The 22,239-nt window shown below is 35.2% G+C and overlaps 1 protein-coding gene across 5 annotated transcripts in view; it reads left to right on the plus strand.

Moving 5' to 3' along the window:
- Positions 1–22,239, plus strand: part of NOVA1 (NOVA alternative splicing regulator 1) — a 159,806-nt gene that overhangs the window by 34,409 nt on the left and 103,158 nt on the right. The window contains exons 1-4 of one of the 5 annotated variants that reach the window (XM_048058849.2): positions 6,622–7,322; positions 8,590–8,700; positions 20,208–20,292; positions 20,929–20,999. The exons of 3 other annotated variants lie outside the window; for them this stretch is intronic. The gene's annotated coding sequence lies outside the window, so the exon portion shown is untranslated. Of the gene's footprint in view, positions 1–6,621; positions 7,323–8,589; positions 8,701–20,207; positions 20,293–20,928; positions 21,000–22,239 lie in introns of those variants that run through there. One more of the 5 variants, XM_048058852.2, reaches the window with a different exon arrangement.

The following is a 22,239-nucleotide window of genomic DNA, read 5'->3' on the forward strand; positions in this document are numbered from 1 at the left end:
TGTTGCTTCTGGAACTTTATATTATGGTAAAGTACCATTTGCTAAGGGAACAAATAAAATGCTTACATCTGAGTAATGTAACTATGTGTGAAATGTACAGCTCCAAAAACGTTCCTGAGTTTTAGTAACAGGTTAGTCAGGAAACCCAATCGGGTTGGTCGTTGTCCCATTTGGCCTTTGTTTGCAGGATTTTGTTCCATGGAAGCCAGAAAACATACTATATTGAACATCTGGTCCAACCCTTAAATGCAGCTGAAATGCGTCTGGGTAGATGGTTGGTCTAAGGGCACAAATGCACCACTGGATATCTCTGGTTCCTTCAGATTTGGTACTAACATTTGGAGAATTTAAACAAGATAAATGGATAAAGGTTGAATAATCTGAGGATGTGACTAATGGTGATTCATAGTAGTTTTCTGAAGCTTCTTTGAGTTTCTAGCAAAGGTTGTAGGGACACGTGTCATCCAAGTTTTAATGCGCATAATTAGAGCGTAATATTGGAGTCTTTTGAAATTGAGGAAGTAGTGAAGCAAAATTTATTCCCACAGTCCTCAAATCCTTCAGGGTTTAGGTCTTGTATATGAGATAGTCTAAATATATCTTAATAAGCTAGGGAAACGTAGATATTAGTGGAAAAACAAGTAAATTCTAAATAGTTTCAGAAATGGACAAGGTGGATTGAAAGAAATCTGTAATGATCTTCAGTCGAAAGCCAAGTAATCATTTTTTTATTTAATTGTGGTTTATTTAATTGTATGTGTTAAATCTTTGGGCATGAGGCAGACAAAGGACACGCAGCAACAGAGGGGAAGTAAGAGGAAAAATACTGTCTGCCTAAATAGGAGACTCTTTAATGCTTTCTTTTAAACTCTCATGACTGATTTTTTGTTGCAGGTTTTTTTCTATTGTTTTTGGAGGTTCTGAAAGGGTTTGAATAAATCAAACCCTTACACAGAATTATTTTCTGAACATAGTAGTCTGTATGACTTTATAAGCTTTTACCCTTCTTGAATGTTATGACAAGCTCTGTATATGATCTCTGCGAGGATGTTTACATGTAACTTAATACACTACATAATATCCTAGCAACTGGAAATGCCTCCTGTATGTGTTGAAAGCAAGTGTAGCTACTTACACAGCTAGATTTATTTCTTGCATTGCCTGTGTGATAGACTTCAACTGTTAGCAACATGTTTGATTTACAGTTTAAAAATGTTCGTAATGGTAAACGTTTGTTGTTGTTGTTTGCTTTTTCTTGGGTTATCCTTTCTAGAATTTACTAGTGTGGTGAAACAGCTCATTTGTAGGTGGCCCAAATACAGAAATCTACTTGGATTTTTTTCCAAGTTTCTTTTTAACGTTCCTGTTTTAACATTACTTATCACCAGAACCTTGTATGCACCTGTTAATAAGACAGAACAGAAAATTTTGTTGAAAAGTATTGAAAATTTACTCAAATTTGTCAGTAATCACATTTCTCACTTTAAGTTGGACTAATATGTATTTCTCTTCTCATGGTTAAAACTATGGTGAATTTAATCTTCCTGTTTACATATTGTAATTAAAAACCTATGTGTTCTTCATCTTATATGGGTTGGCCTCCCTTCTTGCCTTGCCATTAGTGCAGAAAAGAAAACTAATATCTGTTGCACAGTAATTTGATTTTAGGTTCAGTGAGCCATGAATTATAATGAACATTTAAGAAATTACACTAAAATTATGTTATTTGCATTTATATTGGAAGTGTGTTTTTATTTTTTGTTTGCTTTTTCTTTTTCAAAAATGTTTGTGATATTGTGCCACTGTATAATTTTCTAGCATGATGAAAAAATTTTTTCAATTTTTTGTCACAGATTAGGAGCTACCCTGTTGGCATTTTTTCCCCAGATTTCTGCATTTGTGTATGAATGAGAACGGACAGTTTAGAGTACTTGTAAGATATGGGAATTTCTGGGAGGCATGTAATGTTTATGTTGATGATTACACTTGATGAGTACACCTCGTCTCCCACCCTCATTTATTTCTGTTGGTGGTGGTGTGCTTTTTTTGTTGTTTTTTTTTTTTTAATACATATGTCAGGCAGAGTCATCGAATAAAGCTTACAGTATCAAAAAAAAAAAAAAAAAAAAAGGCAGTTTATAGGCTTGTTCTCACTATTCTAAGGTTTCCTTAATTTTAAGGTCCCAATTGCCAAAGCCCAGTTTGGGCATTTGAATCCAATTGAGCTGCAGTTTGACCAGTTGCCTTCTAAATAAAAGTTATTTTTAGCTTCATACAGTAATTAAAAAAAGATATGTTTTTTAATCAACTTTAAAATTATCTGGTGTAGATCTTGCTACTTTGAGAATTCAGCTCCATCTTTACAATCCAATATTCAGTTTGGACAAGATGGATGCAATGTGCAAGTTTTGGTAGATCTGAGCAGCGTATCACAGATTTTCTCAAGATAATATTACTAAGCAAAAAAAAAAAACCACAAACAATAACAACAACAAAAAAACAACAAACAACAACCAAAAATCCCCAACCGTTTATTGTATTTCCCATAGGACTTGCACCTCTGCAGAAATTGTAAATTGTGGGGTGCTTTAAACTAGTTTAAAACTTGTTGCCATTTAAATATATAGGGCTTTGAGTAGATTTCTTGCATTTCAAAACTGGAAGAAAAAAATACAGCAACTGACTTACCTTGGTCAGCTAGATGAGTGACCTGGTCATAAAAGGAAATTAAGTTTGTTAAATAGGGCTTTCCCCTTGTGAACCCATGTTGGCTGTGACCAATGACTGCATTGTCTTTCTGGTGTTTTTCTATAACTCCTGCAATAATTTTCTCCGTAATTTTACCAGGCACCAAAGTGAGTGGTAAATACATGAAATGTTATGTATACCTACCTAAATATTTAAAAAACAAAAACAAAAAAATGTTGGTGAATTTCAAAGGTACAGTCATAACTGGATGCAGACTTCACCCTATTCTTTGTCAACTTCTGTCAGACTTGAAAGCAACTCATGCCTTGCTTTCATATGCATCCCTTGCATAGTATCTGCGATCTACCAAATATCAGATGTGGACATGCCATGTGTTTCTCATATGAAATTTTATTATATTAAAAAGTTCAGTAGTGGATAGGTGAAAACTTCAAAGCCTTGTGAAAGCATTCTATGCTGTTCCTATATATTCCTTTTTGTACTGCTAAAAACTTTCTGTTCTTTCTTACGTTCTTTTACAAACTTCCTCCTGTGAGTGACTGCTTATTCATTTTCCATAATAGTATTGTTGGGTCTCAGATTCAAGCAAGTAAAGAATGTTATAGGTAATGATGTTCTGTGGTATAAAAGTTGTATCGATAAGTTTCTCATCACTGTTTTGCTTCCTGCAAAAAAAAGGCAGATAAAAAAAAAAAAATCCTTTTGTCATCCATATGTGTACTCTGTTTGACCTATGATTTTCTGAAACTATAATTTTTTGTTCCAATACAACCTTTTGATATTTTTGTGTTCATCTGTGCTCTGTAAAATTAAATGCTGCTGTTATAATGGTGTTGCAGTATCTCAGTATCTCTTAAAATTGGATTTACAAGTTTTGCTTAAATGAAAAGTCCTCTAAAAATATTTTGCAACAGTATTGTATATCTTACTAGATATACAAGAAATGGACAAAATAGCTGTACTTTTACTAAGCTATAATTAACTTAAAGGTCTTATAAGCCATAGAACATCATGAATTTCATTGTAATTAAAAATCAGCATTATGAGCAGCAGAAAAAATTTTTAACATGGAAAGGAATTTACATCTGTTCAAGAACTGCCCTAATAGCTTGTCATTCTTTTTTCTTTTCTCTCTAGAAATCATCTTTTTTTTTTTTTTTTGGATTTACAATATTTTTCCTAATTCCTTGTTCTGTAGCCAATCGTAGAATGGCTCGGGTTGGAAGGGACCTTAAAGATCATCTAGTTCCAACCCCCCTGCCACAGGCAGGGATGCCACCCACTAGACCAGGTTGGTCAAGGCCCCATGCCAGTCTGGCCATGAACACCTCCAGGGATGGGGCATCCACATCTTCTCTTGGCAACCTGTTCTAGTGCTTCACCTCCCTTAGAGTGAAGAATTTCCTCCTAATGTCTAGTCTAAATGTATCGCCTTTTAGTTTAAGACCATTCTCCCTTGTCCTATCATTATGTACCCAAGTAAAGAGTCCTTCTCCATCTTTTTTTATAACCCCCCTTTAAGTATTGAAAGACTGCAGTGAGGTCTCTCCGGAGCCTTCTCTTCTCCAGGCTGAACATTCCCAGCTCTCTCAGCCTTTCTTCATAGGAGAGGTGCTCCAACCTCTTGATCATCTTTCTGGCTCTCCTCTGGATCCATTCTAACAAATGAACATCTTTCTTGTGCTGGGGGCTCCAGACCTTGACACAGGAACTTGGTACTCAGGTTACAGAATGAGGAAGGAACTGGAGCTCCTTGACAGTAAACTGGAAGTAGTTTGGGAGGCTAATTCATACAGGTTGTAGTTAGCTTTCTATTAATGCTTAAAGGCATAAACTATGGGTAATTATTGGTAATTATTCTCCATGTTGTGACATTCACTATTTTTGATATAAAATGTGTTCTTCCCTTTATTTTTTTTTATTTTTCCTCCTTGAGAAAATGTTACAGGAGAGGATTCATAGAGTTATTTGTACTTATCTTTACCCTACTCAAGCTATTAAACAGTGCCAAGACTATTTTATAGGGTAAAATTCTAGCTGTCTTGATATTTTGTTATTGAGTGGGGGGTGAAGATTTCACCCAGTACGATGCTTGTGGAAGTTGGAAAAATCAAAATCGAAGTGAGCTGTTGCCTATTATAATGCTATAATTACCCAATAGAATGAAATTAGAAGATGACCTGTTTCTTAAACCTTTTGGGTTTATGGTTAGTCCGTTTTCCTTTACATTGAATCATTTTCATGAATTTAAGTAAAGAACCTGTTATATGCAATGTAACTTCTTATTCTGCTAAAGCATCTGTTTGCAGTTGGTAAACAAGAATTTGCACAGTGTATTGGGAATTAGGTTTACAGCCTCTAATTAACATTTCTGTTATCTACCTGTTGGCATTCCCATGACAGATACTGAAAAAGGAATTGCAGAAGAATATGCAAGCTGTGGAACTTATTTTGCATATTTAGAAATTCATGTTGTTGTATCTGTGTTGGTGCACTGTGATGAGAGGGGTTGGATTAACACTTTTTTTTGTAGACTGAACTGAAGTGTGGCACATGTTCTTGCAATAGTAAAACTTAATTTAAAATCAAATTAGAATCTTAAGATAATTATACATGAGTATTTTAGTGCTGGTATGGAAATTGAGGCTGTTTCAATATGAAGTTCAATATCAGTAGCTAAGGTGATTTTTCCTTTTGCTTGGTATATGTACCTGCTTTTCACTGTTGATCGGGGTAATGCTGTAGTCCAGGTTTTAAATTTATGTTGCAGTTGAGCATCTTAACAGGATATATTATACGTCTTATTGAGTAGTGAGGTATGTATGCAAACTATATTTATTTTCTCAATGATCTTTTTGCTTTTAATAGGCACTCTGTTAAGTTACATAGCAATCACTGTGTTACCTAGTAACATAGATAACTATTTTTATAGATTCTAGTTACTTTTTAAAAAACTAACCTGTTTGAGTTTAGGTAAATTTCTTAGGTCACAACAAAATTTGGCCAGTTTTGAGTAAATAGAAGACTAATGGAGTTTGCTAGGAAGGTGGTTAATTACAAAATTTATTGAATCTGTATGCTTCTGCATGCAGGAGCAGTTTTGTTGCTTTGACAGTAGCTGAACAGGTACAGAGTAATAAGCATTTATTACCCTAACCTATAACCCTAACCTATATTTTTTTGTTGTTGTAAGGCCATTTTTTCTAAGCTAAAAATTTTTGGCAAAGTTTTTTTGACTTGTGTAACAGATACGGTTTCAGTTTTGATTCCAGTTGTGAGAGGACTTGTCCAGCAGGACTTCTACAGATGTCATCTCTAACTTTTCCATGGATGTTTTGGAAGTCCTGGTTTAGTTAACACATCTAGATATTAATAGTGAGATGCCAGTGCTTTGTGTTTTTATTAAGCTTATATTTGCCTCTAGCAAAAGAATTATACTATTGATTGCATTGTGAGGGGAGAATTTTTATGATCCTTTTGGAGGCTCTCAACCTTTGTTTCAATTAGATATTTCTAGTGTATATGTGAGATTAACACTCAGAATGTCACTTTCAGTAAATAAAGAAGGAATAAAACAGGTATATACAGTCTTGACTTCTTAATTTTAATAAAATTCATTTTTTCCTAACTGTTTATCTTTATCTAGGTAATAATAACCAAAAGTGAGGTCCTAGTATGCTTACTATTTTGCAAAGCACTGCTTTCGCTCAATTTATAAATAATACATATTTAGGGCATGAAACCCTAAAAGGAAATATCACACCTACTGACAAATCTGTCCTACTCCATATTAAAGAACCATTACGATCGTCATCACCAAAATCTTTTTCATAAATAGTACTAGAGTGCAAAGGACCCAATGATCCAGTGGACACTGGTATTTTATATTTTTCAGGAGCACAGTGGAGCTGAGCTGATCCTGCCAACTTCCTCTTCGTTTTCTGGGACCATGAAAGAGCTGGCAACCTTACTTTTTAACACTGACTTATTTTTAGCTCATTTCTGAAAAATATTCAACAAATCCCAAGATCAGAGAATCATTTGTAATAATTTGTAAGACACTTAAAAAGGAGCTAAATTGGCAAGAATTTCAGGCACATAAAGGTTTTATTTGCTATTGTACCTGCATCAGTTTCAGAAATATTTTTAATGCTTGAATACTAGCAGAGGAGCAAAGAGATTGAGATTGAAAAATCAATTAGCTAACACATCCCCATTTCAAAGGAACTGTTCACTTAAGGAAGTTAATGTGTTCTTCTGTACAAAAAAAGGCCTGAAATTGTAAATTAACATTGCATTTATTTTTATATTACATGTATTTGTTGTTAGTTTTAAGTACTTACCACAGATAAGTACCATTTAAAATATCTTAATGTGTAACTCTGATTTAGGTCACCTTGTTTTGTAAGGTGCATGCAGTTAAATTTTCCGTGTTTTTATCTGAAAGACATTTTGTTTTCATTAACTCTGATTTTGCCTATCTGCATTTATAGTCCACTGCTGTTTGGCTAGCGAGAACCTTTCATATGTTTTCAGTATGAATTAGATCCTCATGCTTATAGCATTGTATTATTTTTCACTTGCATGGAGTATGGACTGCAACATCAGTAAAGGCAAGACTGCTTTTACATTTGTTATTTTAGATTTTACTGTGAAATGTTGGTCCTTTTGTTGCATTTAAGAGAGGAAAAAGTTTTTTCTTTTTAAAAAACCAAAATCCTACATAATCTAATGTCTGTTGAGTTTTTGAGATAGTATGACCAGTTTGTGTGAATAAATAGGAGCTAGAACAATAGTCTCTCCCTACGCCCTCCACCTGGTTTAAAAAAGTTGACTAAATGAAAATAGCAAGGCAGTAGGTTTTTAATTTGAGAGCCTGCTCTTGTGGAATTGATATAGTGTAGAGGAGCTTCATGGTATTTTATTGATGACTTTAAGAAATAAGTTACAAATCAGAAGAAATCCTCGGTATATTGAAAGCTCAATATCTTGGGCTTGGTTCTTGTTTCAAAGTTATATTTTTTACAAATACATATGTATAGTACTTATCTATTTAGTATATAGTTACGTTTATAGTACTTCTCTGTTCCATCTTAAATGTTTTCTGTACAAGCAGCATGAATGAAAATGCTTATACAAAGTCAGAAATGATCATGAATTTGCCGATATTTTTGTTTGGTTTCACAGAGGATATTAATGCATACTTGTGCGTAGTTTTTAGTGACAGCATGCTGTGTTTAAAATTTTGCAGTTTCAATATGTATTGGTAATGCACCTTTTCTTTTACATCTATGTAGCTTGGAGAATATTTTTAGTAAGCAGCCCTGTATAGTCTGCCTCCCTCTTAGATGCACAGGCATGTGGTCTCTTGCTCATGTTCTCTCTCTTACATGCATGCATGTACAGGATAAGGTGCAGTTTTAATTTAGAATTGAGCATGTATGTCCATATGTTTAATTTGATACACAGAACTTTACTGTTATGATGGCTGATTTTATGAATTTACATTCACTTGTTTCTTAAAGGTTGAAATAAGTTTTCAAAACCAAAAAAAAAAAAAAAACCACCAAACATTCATTCATATATTTAGCAGTGATGAAGTTCAGTATAGAAGTAAAATTTTAGCTTTAATTCTTTTTCTTATTTTTTATGATGTACATACATGGAAAGATCAAAAATCATTAAATTCTCTATTTTCTTACAAAGTTGTTTTATGGTCTTAAAATATGTATATTTAGTATGTTTTTATAAAAGCATGACATAGTGTGTTTTCTTCATGTGTAATTTTGATCCCCATTTGTTGATTTGTAACACTGTCTAGATATACTCCTAAAAGCGTTCTTTAGTAATTATAAAAAAAGTGTTTTTTAATGCTTACAGGGTAACAGTTAGCTTTACTTGGCTGTGAGGAGACAGTTTTTGCGACAGAGCTTCCACTCCGAAAAGCAGCCTACAAAAGCAAGAGAACGAGGGGTAACTCTTAAGACAAAAGTAAGATTCTAGTTAAAAGCGTATACCAAAACCATGGTCTGAACAGCATCTGTTTTGCAGAATAAGTTGTATCCAGACTAATTCCCACATGATGGTAAAGTTCTCTTAGTGTATTGTTGTCTCACATCACTTCAAAAATTAGGTTAGAAGTTTTAATCCCCTGGGGCAGATGCTGCATGTTTATAAAGAATGGACTATAGGTGCACAGCCATTTGAAGAAGCTTGCTATTAAGAGAGTCCCATTGGAGACTTTCAGAAGCTGTTAAAAACTGCTTAAAATAGGAAAACTATTTGTTTCCTTTATATGCAGAGAATTAAAAAGGAAAGTCTTTCTGGCAGTATTAATGTTGTATTCTTAATCTATTGTTGATTAAACTAAAAAATCTCCTACTGTTTTATTAGATGACTGATGGAAAATAACTGTAGAAAGTTGCTGCATTTAAAGGAGCGATGAAGTCTTTCTATACTTGAGATCTTACATTGACAGCAGAACTGCTATAGAAGAACTACTATAGAAAACCTTTGTAATGTAATTTTTGAATATCTCTGAAGAGAGGGGAAGATACAGTAATGATGACTATGTAGAAGAGCCCTCTTTTCTGTGTGCCCCTCCCCTCCACTGCTGCTTGTCTGCGTATCCTTCTGAACCAGTCTATATTTTCTATGTAGATTGTTTAATTTTGTCTAAGAACTTGACAAATTTTAGCAGCAAATGCGAGATTAAAGTATTTAAAGTCCCTGCTCGACCTGCAGAGTTACTAAACTTGAAACTGAAGTTGAAATAGAACTGAAGTTTGTAAGAGATCCAAAAGTAATTTCAGCAGTTGATCTGTGCCATTTCACAAACATGTATGTTTCTATTACAGAAACTTATATTTTTCTATTACATTTCTATTTCTGTATCTTTCTATTTGAAATCTTTAAATTCTGTGTTGATATCAGAGCTGCCAAATCACAACTAAAATTAAGATCATTTCAGCATCTAGTTAGTACTATCCAGTTTTGTATGTGAAGAAACTTTGTGTACTTATAGCAAAAAAAAAAAAAAAAGTGCCCTTGAATCCAATATCTGATTTTTTGTCAGTATATTAGTGCAAAATTGCAAGTATTGTGACTGTCTCATGGGCCTGATTTTTGGCCTCATTGCCCTTGAAGAAGCAAAACAGGATTTATAATCTAAATCACAAACTCCTAGGGCAGAGGGAGCACCAGGCATCTGCCACTGATCTACTGTCCCACTCACCAGAATTACAGGCTTGCAAAGTCTGGGAAGTAATGCAAGCTGTGGTATTTGTTTTGTATTGAACATACAATATACCATGAAGAAACCTTTCATTTATAACTATTGATAGTTTGACACATTTATTTTCTTTTTATGATGATGGTTAAAAATCATGCTCAGTTGATTAGCAACAAGAGAGATCAGTGTATCAGTGGTGAAAGGTTCTTCAGAGAAATTAAATTCAGGAAACTCAAAAGTTTAACTTCAGAATCCATTGCAGTATAATGTTTAGATTTCTGTAACTGTAATTGGGAAAATCTTAAAGCACCAAAAGACATAATTTCTGAGTAGTGGATACAATTTTTATTAATTATACTTCAGATTGAAATCAAACTTTACTGTGACAAATTTTCCATATGTTACACTGCAAATACTGAATAGATTTATCCTAATTAAGTACTTTGGAGTGGTTACAGAGGTCTGAAAATGTCCTACCTTCTCTGGTTGACTCATCCTGTTTTGATCAGTTAAGTCTTTGGTGTGTTGAAGGTTTATGTCACTTTGTCTTGGCCAGTGGTAATTACTGAGGATTCATTTAGACTTTATAGCAGTATGCCAATGGATCTCTGTTTGGAAGCTATGTTGATAACTACTGTAGTGAAATGTACTGAAGGCCTAATTAATAAATACATTTCTCATTTTGGGGAAAGTTAACTGATAACTTGAATGTTATCACTTTTATCTACGTAGATAATTTCTCTTACTTTTACAGTTTTGGTCTTTTCGGGAAACTACCTGCTTTAGGTGGTAGGTGGTTGAATCATCACAACTTTTGAGCTAAATTACCTCAGTGTTTGCTCTGTTATTTAAAGAAATTAAGATGTGGATTGGAATAAACTTTTCTTAATCACAGCTATGTAGCAAGCAAGTAGTGCTGGCTGATGAGACAGATTAATGCAACTGAAGTAGGTAGAATCTTTGAGACTTTAGTTTAAAATTGCAAACCTATTATTATCATCTATGTTAAACTATTAGACTTGCACTTGTTCCACTCCATCTGAATTCTTGTGTACTACTTAGAATCCTTTTACTCTCTACTGAGTGGTTGTGGGTGGTTGCCTTGGTTCTTGCTGCAGTCATCTAAGCCTAATGAAAATGAGACTGGAATTACCGCTTCAGGTAATTCATTAAATAGCTACTTCGTGAAGTTATTAGAAGATTAATATAGGATCATCTTAAAATGAACTATCTTACACATTTGAACACTAAAGTTTTGTGATTGTACTGTTTGCTTTTTGTTTATAACCTACTGAGTTGGTGACAAACCTTAAAGTCCTTCCCTGTGTAGTCGATGTGTGCCTTTTAGTAGTTAAGAAACAAAATTAAGCTTTCTTCTATATCTTTTCGTCAGAATATGACTACGAAAATAGTTGTCCCATGTCAAGACTTTTATTTTAATTTTGAGTCTGTGATATGTAGTTAATGAATTCTGAATTCTGTTTTGTTTCTTTAATGAGACTCCAGTTTGTCTACCACATTTGGTCAGCTACTTTATATTTCTTGGAAACTGTATTATTAAGGAGATCAGTAGCTTAAAAGCATCTGTAAAGGATTGGATGCTGGGCCAACAACCTTGAATTTGACTCTGTATATGGTGTAAAGTCAGTGTAGAGAGTTGTATCATCACAGTAACATTTGCATTGCTGAAAAGATTGCATTTTATAATAGTTAACCTACTGTTTCCTGCCTAGATTTAGTAAATTATAGTGACCAACTATGATTGTTTTAAGTGTGAGAAATGCTATTTATTAGTGTGTGGCATGAACTTAGAGGTGGGAGGAGGAATCTTTGTGGTTTTTTATTTGCTTCACCTGTTCCTGAGTAAATGTTCTTGTTCTCAGTAAGATGCTCATAGATGTATAACTTGCATTGCAAACTTACATTCAATTTGCAAAAACTTATGACTCTTTTTTTTTTTTAAATAATCTAATTAAAGCTTCATTATCTCGAGAGCAAACAATTCCATCTTGTTGTTCTGAAAGTGTTTACATTTTGCAGTGTGAATCATCATATGTGTGAATCATCAAAAACATCATACGATGGGTGAGCAATTGGCTGACAGGCAGGGCTCAAAGGGTTGTGGTAAATGGAGGCACATCTGGCTGGCGGATGGTCACTAGTGGTGTCCCTTAAGGCTTCATTTTAGGGCCAGTCCTCTTCAATGTTTTTATAAATGATATGGATGTAAGACTAGAAGGTGTTTTGAGCAAATTTGCCGACGATACCGAACTTGGAGGAGTTGTGGACTTGGTTGAGGGTGGAAAGGCCTAGCAGAGAGATCTGGACAGATTGGAGAGCTGGGTGATCACCAACCACATGAAGTTTAACAAAAGCAAGTGTCGGGTCCTGCACCTGGGACGGGGCAACCCTGGCTATACGTACAGACTGGGCGACGAGACGCTGGAGAGCAGCCCCGCAGAGAGGGATCTGGGGGTTGTGGTTGACAGCAAGTTGAATATGAGCCAGCAGTGTGCCCTGGCAGCCAGGAGGGCCAACCGTATCCTGGGGTGCATCAAGCATGGCATCGCTAGTCGGTCGAGGGAAGGGATTGTCCCGCTCCACTCTGCGCTGGTCCGGCCTCACCTCGAGTACTGTGTGCAGTTTTGGGCACCACAGTACAAAAAGGACATTAAGCTGTTGGAGAGCCTCCAGAGGAGGGCGACGAAGATGGTGAAGGGCCTAGAGGGGAAGACTTAAAAGGAGCAGCTGAGGTCACTTGGCCTGTTCAGCCTGGAGAAGAGGAGGCTGTGGGGGGACCTCATCGCAGTCTACAACTTCCTCACGAGGGGGAGTGGAGAGGCAGGGGACCTAGTCTCTGTAAACACCAGTGATAGGACCCGCAGGAATGGTGTTGAGCTGAGGCAGGGGAAGTTTAGGCTGGGCATCAGGAAGAGGTTCTTCACAGAGAAGGGTGGTTGCACACTGGAACAGGCTCCCCAGTGAAGTAGTCACTGCACCGAGCCTGTCTGAATTTAAGAAGAGATCGGACTGTGCACTTAGTCACATGGTCTAAACTTCTGGGCAGACCTGTGCGGTGCCAGGAATTGGACTTGATGATCCTTATGGGTCCCTTCCAACTCGGGATATTCTGTGATTCTGTGATTCTGTGAATCACTAGGGCTACGTGGGAACACTGGATGGCTAGCTAATACAGTATTTAGCCAAATTTTTACAGGACAATTGGCTTCTGAGTGTCTTTAGAACAGTCTGAGTAAGAATTATTTCAAACCGAACGGTGTATGAACTTTGCTTTCCTGTTTATAAATAGGCCTGATAAAAGCTTCTTTGCAGTAAATGTTCACCTTCCTAATGGCGCCTATATGGTAAACAGTATGTACTTCATAGAGAAAAGGTTTTATATATGATTTCAGTCTGCATAAAGAACAGAACTTAAAAAACAAACAAACACTAGTTTTGATTGTAAGACTTCCTAGCACCTGGATTAACCATGTCTTGAAGAACCCCTGTATTTAATACATCAAAAGTATGTCAACTAATACAATCTGTGCTTTCAGATAATCTTATATGGTTAAAATTTAGTGTTATAATTGTCTTATAAATTAGTGTTGAGTAAATCTGTTTTACAGGAATATTTTTCTGTTTTTTATATTATATAGAAAAAATCAGTTATTTCTGCTTACAAATGAAAAGACTCATTCAAACAGTGATGTTTTTATTTCCTGAATTAACTAATATTGACAAGGTTGTCCTTCAGAGGGTTGTAATATACTATTTAATTATCAACTCTAGTGTCTTTTAATAGCTTCTGTAGCAAGATCATAATTACCTTGCATATAATCATTGGTTGATACACTTAGCAGCCTATCTATGATTCATTCTTTGCTATTACTCACATTTTGTAGCCTTGACACATGAAGAACTCCATGCTTTTCTTGACAATTAAGTGTTCTTAATGTTTAAAGGTAATCTAATTTTCCCATTCTGCTTTAACAATGTCCTTGAATCTAGTTTAGGGGTGGCTATGTGGGTGATTAGTATAAAATAAGCAAATGGTTATTTGGTGCTTTAGCTTTCCTTTGGCTGTCCAGATTAATAACAAGCAGTTGAATGTAGTCCATGGGTACCAAATTGTGGTAATTGGAAAGTTATCAAAATGCCAGATAAAACAGTTAAGAAATTATGACTTTTTCAATTTTGACAAAGTATTTTACTACAGATATTTAATAATAGTTAATAGTCTTATAGGTAGTCTTCAAAGTATTAGTAGTGTGAGCTAATTCAGCCTGAATTGCAATAAGATTTTCTCACCAGATCACCTCTTACCTACTAATGATAGACCAGTGGTAGTCCAAGTTCAAAGTATAATAGAATATTGAACTAGTTTATAGTGGACAGAGGTAGTCATTATCTTTTGTTACATTTTTTCTTATTTTTTCATTTATAGTAGCATTAAGATTGAGATACAGGTTAAGTTGTCAAAAATCAAATCTACTTTTCATAAATTCTATGTTTTCTGCTTCATTAAAATCAATATTATGAAATTCATTAAACTTCTTTGCCATTAATGAAAGGTTGCTGTCATTTGCCAGCAATTGAAGCCAACATAATTTGTAGTTATTTCAATGGGGATACGTCTTTGAAATTTTACATTAAAAAGTCAGATAGTCTTTCCCTAACCTCCTCAACTTAATAGTGTCCTCCTGTCAAAAGCTAACTAAATAAAAGGCTCTTCCCAGCATCTCCCAAACAGTGAGACTTACTAGGCTATTTTGCCATATTAGTTGTAGACTTTTTTTATTTTTTTTTTAAACTGTTGCAACTTGTTAGCCAAGGATTTTCTACTGAGACTTTAAAGCTCTACTACTGAGGCTGGGTGGCATCCCTATTTATATTATAGGTGCATCTGCCTCACTTATGTTTTAGTTTATTGTCTGACTATAGTCTGCATTGTGTGTACTTGCATGCACTTTCTCTATGAAATATGCTGTGAAGTACGATTTTATGTCCCCAAACAGCCGATGAAAGCTTTGTGGTCTAACAAAGAATAAATAAACAAATGTTGCACGGTTCAGTCTTACGTAAGCATATGATACATACTTTACGGATGCACAGAAGTTCTTGATTTTGTTATTGGAATAGATATTAAACTAAAACACAAGCCCTTCTGACTGTGAAAAGTAACTGTTGTACGATTGGCATGTTGTAGTAGAACATAAGCTATTTTTGTTTTAGTTTGCCTTCAATTGGATGTCTTGTTTGCCAGTATTTAGAATGTGTTATTGTGGAGGACAATAAGGGTGTTAGTGTTTGCTGTCCTCCAGTACGTGACATAGTGATAAAGGTTTAAAAATATATAATCTCTGGTGTTTCTAACTTGGTACAGAAGACTACAGTACAACATAATACTAAAGCAAAAAATGTTATTAATGTGTCTTTAAAAGAACATTTTTTTTCAACAATATTGTAAATCTAGTTCCACATCTTGCAGTATCTTAAAGAGAATGTCTTGTTATACTCAAGTGGTAAAATAAAAGTGCCTTTTACATAAATTATTGTCAAGTCATAGGGTTTGTTATCTAAGGCAGATTACAAATGAACATGCTGTGTATGCCTTGGATTCTGGAAGAACAGGGTAGCTGTTTTTGTATAATGTCACTTTTTTCTTTCGAAATACTGGACAGGTGCTTCAAGACTTGTGTACTATACAAATTTCTGCTACTTAAAGCTGGTAACTAAATTGTCTAATTTTTTTGTTGATTGTATGTTTTAAGACGATTTAATTTTGTAATTAAGCTTAGTTGTTTGACTTAGATGGCTTAGTTTAAAAAGTTTACTGAAAGACCTTTCCAAAAACATATGAAATGTGTGTGTGTATGTAAATATAAGTAGGATTTTCTTTGCAAATTAAATGCTTTTGAATACTATCTAAATTATTTCTACAGAATTTTGACTGAATTTATTAACAAAGTGAAACATTTCCTATTTAATTACATTTTAATTATGAAGAAAGTAATTGTTACAAATAATTTCACAGTATTTTTGTCCTTTTTTCTGTTTAGACATTCACATAGTTTGTGTAGATTTTATGTCTTTTTCTTGTTTCCATTTTAGTAATTAAGAAGCAGAAAATACTGCACAACTGTCCTTTTTTTGTCACTAAAGTTAAAAAAAAAAGACATAGGAAGAAAATCAGTTTAATTTAAAAATATTTAAAATATTCTTGTATCTTTTATATTGAATTGTACTTTAAAATTGTACATTAAAAAAAGTAAATACACTGAATTTTTGCATTCTGTTCTTTACTAAATTTCAGTAAGACCATCTAGCTCTCAGAGGAATTGTTTTGGTTGTGAAGGCATTAATTTAGCACTAATGTTAAGTAACAGCTGAAATGTGACTTCAGAAATATGACTTCAGCAGTATATGCTGCCTATTCTGGTTTTGATTGGTTAAGAAACAGTTTGGTTGTGATTATTTACATGGTTCTAAAACAAAACCACCAACAACAAAACATTCTGCTTCTTTTCAAGCTCTTTATCTGATGTTTCCTTCTTTTCTTTGTGTGTTTGTCTTCTCTGTTTTTCCTGGTATGTTTGAATTATTTTTGTAAATTTTAGAATTTAAGACAAAAAAAAAACAAACATTAAATTAAAATCCTCAATGTACATATTGAATCCCAAGCATTTACTTTTTTCCTTCCTGAATTGTTTTGTCATAAAATTTCTTCAAGACAGCTGTATTGAAGGGAATCTGTAGCAAATCCGGAGGGTAGACCCGGGGAACTATAGGCCTGTTAGTTTGACCTCAGTGCCAGGGAAGCTCATGGAGCAGATTATCTTGAGGGTCATCACGCGGCACTTGCAGGGCAACCAGGCGATCAGGTCCAGTCAGCATGGGTTTATGAAAGGTAGGTCCTGCTTGACGAACCTGATCTCCTTCTATGACCAAGTGACGCACTTGGTGGATGAGGGGAAGGCTGTGGATGTGATCTACCTTGACTTCAGTAAGACGTCTGACACCGTTTCCCACAACATTCTCCTCAAGAAACTGGCTGCTCATGGCTTGGACTGGCGTACGCTTCATTGGGTTAAAAACTGGCTGGATGGCCGGGCCCAAAGAGTTGTGGTGAATGGAGCCAAATCCAGTTGGAGGCAGGTTACTAGTGGAGTCCCCCAGAGCTCAGTGCTGGGGCCAGTCCTCTTTAATATCTTTATCGATGACCTGGATGAGGGGATCGAGTGCACCCTCAGTAAGTTTGCAGATGACACGAAGTTAGGTGCGTGTGTTGATCTGCTCGAGGGTAGGAAGGCTGTGCAGGAAGATCTGGATAGGCTGGACCGATGGGCTGAGGCCAGCTGTATGAAGTTCAACAAGGCCAAGTGCCGGGTCCTGCATCTGGGGCGTAACAACCCCAAGCAGAGCTACAGGCTGGGAGATGAGTGGTTGGAAAGCTGCCTGGCAGAGAAGGACCTGGGAGTACTGGTTGATAGGCAGCTGAATATGAGCCAGCAGTGTGCTCAGGTGGCCAAGAAGGCCAACAGCATCCTGGCTTGTATAAGCAGCAGTGTGGCCAGCAGGTCTAAGGAGGTGATTGTCCCCCTGTACTCGGCTCTGGTGAGGCCGCACCTTGAGTACTGTGTTCAGTTTTGGGTCCCTCGCTACAAGAAGGACATGGAGGTGCTCGAGCAAGTCCAGAGAAGGGCGACCAAGCTGGTGAGGGGTCTGGAGAACAAGTCTTATGAGGAGCGGCTGAGGGAGTTGGGGTGGTTTAGCTTGGAGAAGAGGAGGCTCAGGGGCAACCTCATCGCTCTCTATAGGTACCTTAAAGGAGGCTGTAGCGAGGTAGGGGTTGGTCTATTCTCCCACGTGCCTGGTGACAGGACGAGGGGGAATGGGCTAAAGTTGTGCCAGGGGAGGTTTAGGTTGGATATTAGGAAGAACGTCTTTACTGAAAGGGTTGTTAGGCATTGGAATGGACTGCCCAGGGAAGTGGTTGAGTCACCATCCCTGGAGGTCTTTAAAAGACGTTTAGATTTAGAGCTTAGTGATATGGTTTAGTGTAGGACTTGTTAGTGTTAGGACAGAGGTTGGACTAGATGATCTTGGAGGTCTCTTCCAACCAGATTCTGTGATTCTGTGAAGTTTAAGTTTTAATATTTTGTTCTTTTCATGAACTTAAACTTATTGTTAGAAGTAACCATTTTGACACAGTGCATTGATTTTATGCATTTAGTAAAATAATTAGCCGTAGACAGTCAATGTTTCATTGAAAACTATAATTAAGCTTCAGAATAAACACTTAAACTGGGGGCTTGCACTTCATATATTTAAATTATGGTGTGTGCACCATTGGGAACAGAGTCCTGCAGTGTTACCTGTCAACAGACAAGGTATCCAGACATCGATTTCCATCAGTTCCATCAACTTCTTTTAAATGGAAGATAAACTTGCATAAAAAATATTCTTCATACTTTTAACGCGTTCTTAAGAGAAAAATCTAGATACGAACATTTATATGTTTGAGGATTATATGTATTGATAGGATTTATAGAACACCTAAGCTAATGCGAAGGGTGAAGCCAACTGTGTATCTCATAGTCACAGTAGTCCACAGTAATCATTTTTTTTTTTGGACTGAATATAGAGAAGGTACTGGTAGTCATACTGAGTTGTTACTGCTTTTTCTACCAAGAGAACTAACTTTCCTTACCATGAAGAAAAAAAAAAAAGGAAAATAAATGTTCAGTTGATTTACTGAACTTGTAGAATTAATAAATAGTATTTACACCCACTTGCACCTGACCTTAAAATATTGTATATGTGTTATTATACCTGAAAAGAAAATGTGTTTTGTTTGCAACTTTTGAGAAGGCTTTTGTCTTTGCTGTCATGAAAAGAACTGTCCAAAAGCTGTTGCTGGAAATGAAGAAATCCCCAGCCCATAGAATCTGAGCTGTTCATTTAAATGCAACAGTCTGAGTGGTTTCACTTTGCTAAAAATAAGTAAAGCTGCATCTTTTATCAGCTTTCTTGATGTAAGAATTATTACAAGTTTTCCAAATATTTTTCTTGTGTCCTGACGCGTTCAATTTATATTGCAAATACATCAATAACATTTTTGTGTGAATTCAATGCATGGACATTTGCCACGTCTTTCAAAGTTTAAAAATTTGAAGATAGATATTTGAAAAGAAGATTTATAGAATGAACAAATATGCACATATACGTGCAAAAGTCTGGGACAGAGTTCTGAATTTTTGCTATATAACTCTTGTATTGTTTTCATGGAGATTACTTGGATTTGTTAAATGCCCTAAAATACAATTTTCCTGTGCTTTTGTTCATGTCTGGTTGGGGCAGAACTGTTACTTAAAAAAAATTCTTGATGTTGTTGTTCTATAATATACAATACTTTCCTATGTAAACCAAAGAGCTTAACTTCCAAACAAGAAAACTTAGTAATATACTTAATGCAAAATGTTATTAGAATTATTCTAAAGAACCAGTTTATTTTATTCCTTCATATTACAAGAAATAAACTAAAATCAAAAGCCCTACTACCATATCAAAGGTTCCAAAGTATGTAGTTAAAGCCTTATGTAAAAAAAATACATTTTTTAGGATAAATGTAGTTTTTAATTGTTACATAAAATTCAAGATTGACAATACAAATCTAAAAGTTGCTGTAATTTCTATTTCCCAGTTTTGTCAGGAATACTTCTTAGGACTTCTGCTTTTGGGATTGTCTTCCATTGTGGAATCTGATTTTACCTTTAAATACTCCCATAGCAGCTCTGTTTTTGTCTTAATTTCCTTTAATACATCAATCCTATACATCACTTTTGTGGTGGATGAGCAATTAGTAAGATGAATAAATTAAAGGCCTTTGGTGGTGGTCTTGTAGTTCAAGAGTGCAGTGGAAGCTTAAAAGTCTCCATTTCTCTTCAGCAAGGATATTGTAGGTGTACTGATTAAAAACAAAGGTGGCTTTTTTTTTTTTCAGAACTGAATATAGCATTAGAGTTTTTCTGGTATTGACTAGTTTTCACAATGAGCTGCAAAGGACATTAGTCTGTACATTTCCAAAAAGAAAGTTGTTTTTACATCCAGGAGGTTCAGTTCAAAACTGATATGCTTGTTACAGAAGAGACAGTGTGTGAGTTCTTGTAGTCATTACGTAGGCAAAAAAAAAAAAAAAAGCAGACACTTCAGTTTCAGAAATCTGCAGAGCAGTGACATGGCCTTCCATTCAATTTTTTACCAGATATCACAGACTGGAAAAGTGAGCTTTGGCTGATACTGCTGGGAAGGAGAGTGCGGCAGGCAGCTGTAATTCCCATCCTGTAAAGGTACTGATACTTAAAGTCTCTGTAGTCCAAATTGGTACACAAAAATACTAAAGTGTTGGACTTGGGCCTTAGATCTGTTTTCAAAATTCATTTTCTGCCAGGCATTCCTAGATGTTCTGTGGATAAATTTTCATTTTTTTTTTTTTTGCTTTTTTGATAAGGGTAAGGAGAAGGTACTTTGGAGTTGCTTGCAGGTTGCTTGCTGAAATACTGTCTAATAGTAAGCAGACACACCATGTGGAATGCAGTTCTAGTCTTTTCCTAGGGCTTGACTTGAACGACAGAGTTCTGAAGTCAATGATATTCCATTGATTTAAAAATTAAATAATTAAATTCTAGTTCTAGAGTGATTCTTCTTAAGTGTGATGTTTCTGAAAGGTATTTCAATGGAGGGCCAGCTGCAAGCAGTTGTTCCAGGATGTTCATTGACCATATCTTGGTAGCATCAGGTTTGTCTGCAGTACTGTAACAATTATAGCTATGGTTCATACAGGGGAGAATCACAGCAAAAATAAATTTATTTGTTTGTGAAATAAGATTTTCTGGGTATGCTCTTCAGGAATCATAAAGCCTAGAAAGTAATTGAACAGATGACTCCATCTACTGTAAAACCCATTCCGTTTTATATATTTTCAGGGAGTATGGAGTGGCACAGGAAGGAAATGGCATATCGCTGGAAAGTTGCTCTAATTCAGCACAGGATTCTTGTGAGAAATTCCTTCTAATATTACATCATCCTATTCTGTTTTTCAAAGTTTAAAGTCTAATTTCTTCATTTTTATGCCACTTTTGTTCATATCAGCAACCACATTAAAATTAGCAGATTAAATAGGCTTTCATTACTGTTAGCAGTGCACATCTGATAGTGCGACAATTTCTAGTACTGTATGTTTTGTCATACTCTGTTTTGTGAGGGCTTACAGGTTCAGTAATAATTTTATTTCTTGTTTCTGATAGGGTTTGAGGTTTGTTATTTTTTAAACATTGTTTCACTAGTTAATATGATATTCCACAAAAACAAGTCTCAGATGCTCTTACTCCAAATAATGTTTCTGACTATAATACAAGTAGCAGATGAACAACTTCAGTAGAGGGGATTAAAAAATAATGCCTATGTAAAAATAAGAAAATGAGTGGAAAAAAGGCAAGTCAATAGTTACATTGATTTTACATAGTTTTTTTATATGGCAAGATTTTTTCTTTTGATTCTGTTTTTGTTTTGCCTAAGCCTTTTGACTTGATCTAATTTATGATTTCTTTTTAAACTTTGTAGCTTAAAAAAAAAGTACTTTTAAAAAAATCTTCTATAATGTCAAAGGAGAGCCTGAATTTTTTTATTGTTATAGGCACTGACTTAAGGTCAGCAGTGACACTATCAAAATATGTATTTTCAGATATAATAGAAATGTTATTCAGTAAAACTACCAAAATATGAAACATTTTCAGGATAAGTTACCATCACGGTTCTAGAAAAATGCATACATAACTTGAATAATAACTTTTAATTAAGGAACTGTTTTATACTGGTGTTTTCTTTAGTTAGTTGGCTTTTGTAGGTGATTCAGAAATTAAGATGAACATGAAAAACTATGACCAGCTCTATAACCATGTAATGAACTCTGCCAATTCATGCTTGTAGTGTAAAATGGAAGATGTTAGTGCATTTATTTCTCCTATTTGCAATCCCCAGAGATAGTATTCTTTTATACGTTGTTTGGCAAACAGATGCCTGTATTTTCTGCAATTTTAATGCATTTTGTATGAAGCAGTCCCACATACCTAATTGAATGCATATTGTATACCAATATTGACTTAATCTTCTCTTCCTCTTCTTTGAAGCTCATCCATTCCAGCTTTTGTTCTATTAGTTAGTGATTTCCTCTTGTTAAACTGTATGACTCCACTGTTTCTTGCCCTCTTTCTCTCCCTGTTCTACCTCCTGATCCA

This window comes from Anser cygnoides, chromosome 5, assembly GCF_040182565.1.
Source record: "Anser cygnoides isolate HZ-2024a breed goose chromosome 5, Taihu_goose_T2T_genome, whole genome shotgun sequence".
Lineage (NCBI taxonomy): Eukaryota > Metazoa > Chordata > Aves > Anseriformes > Anatidae > Anser > Anser cygnoides.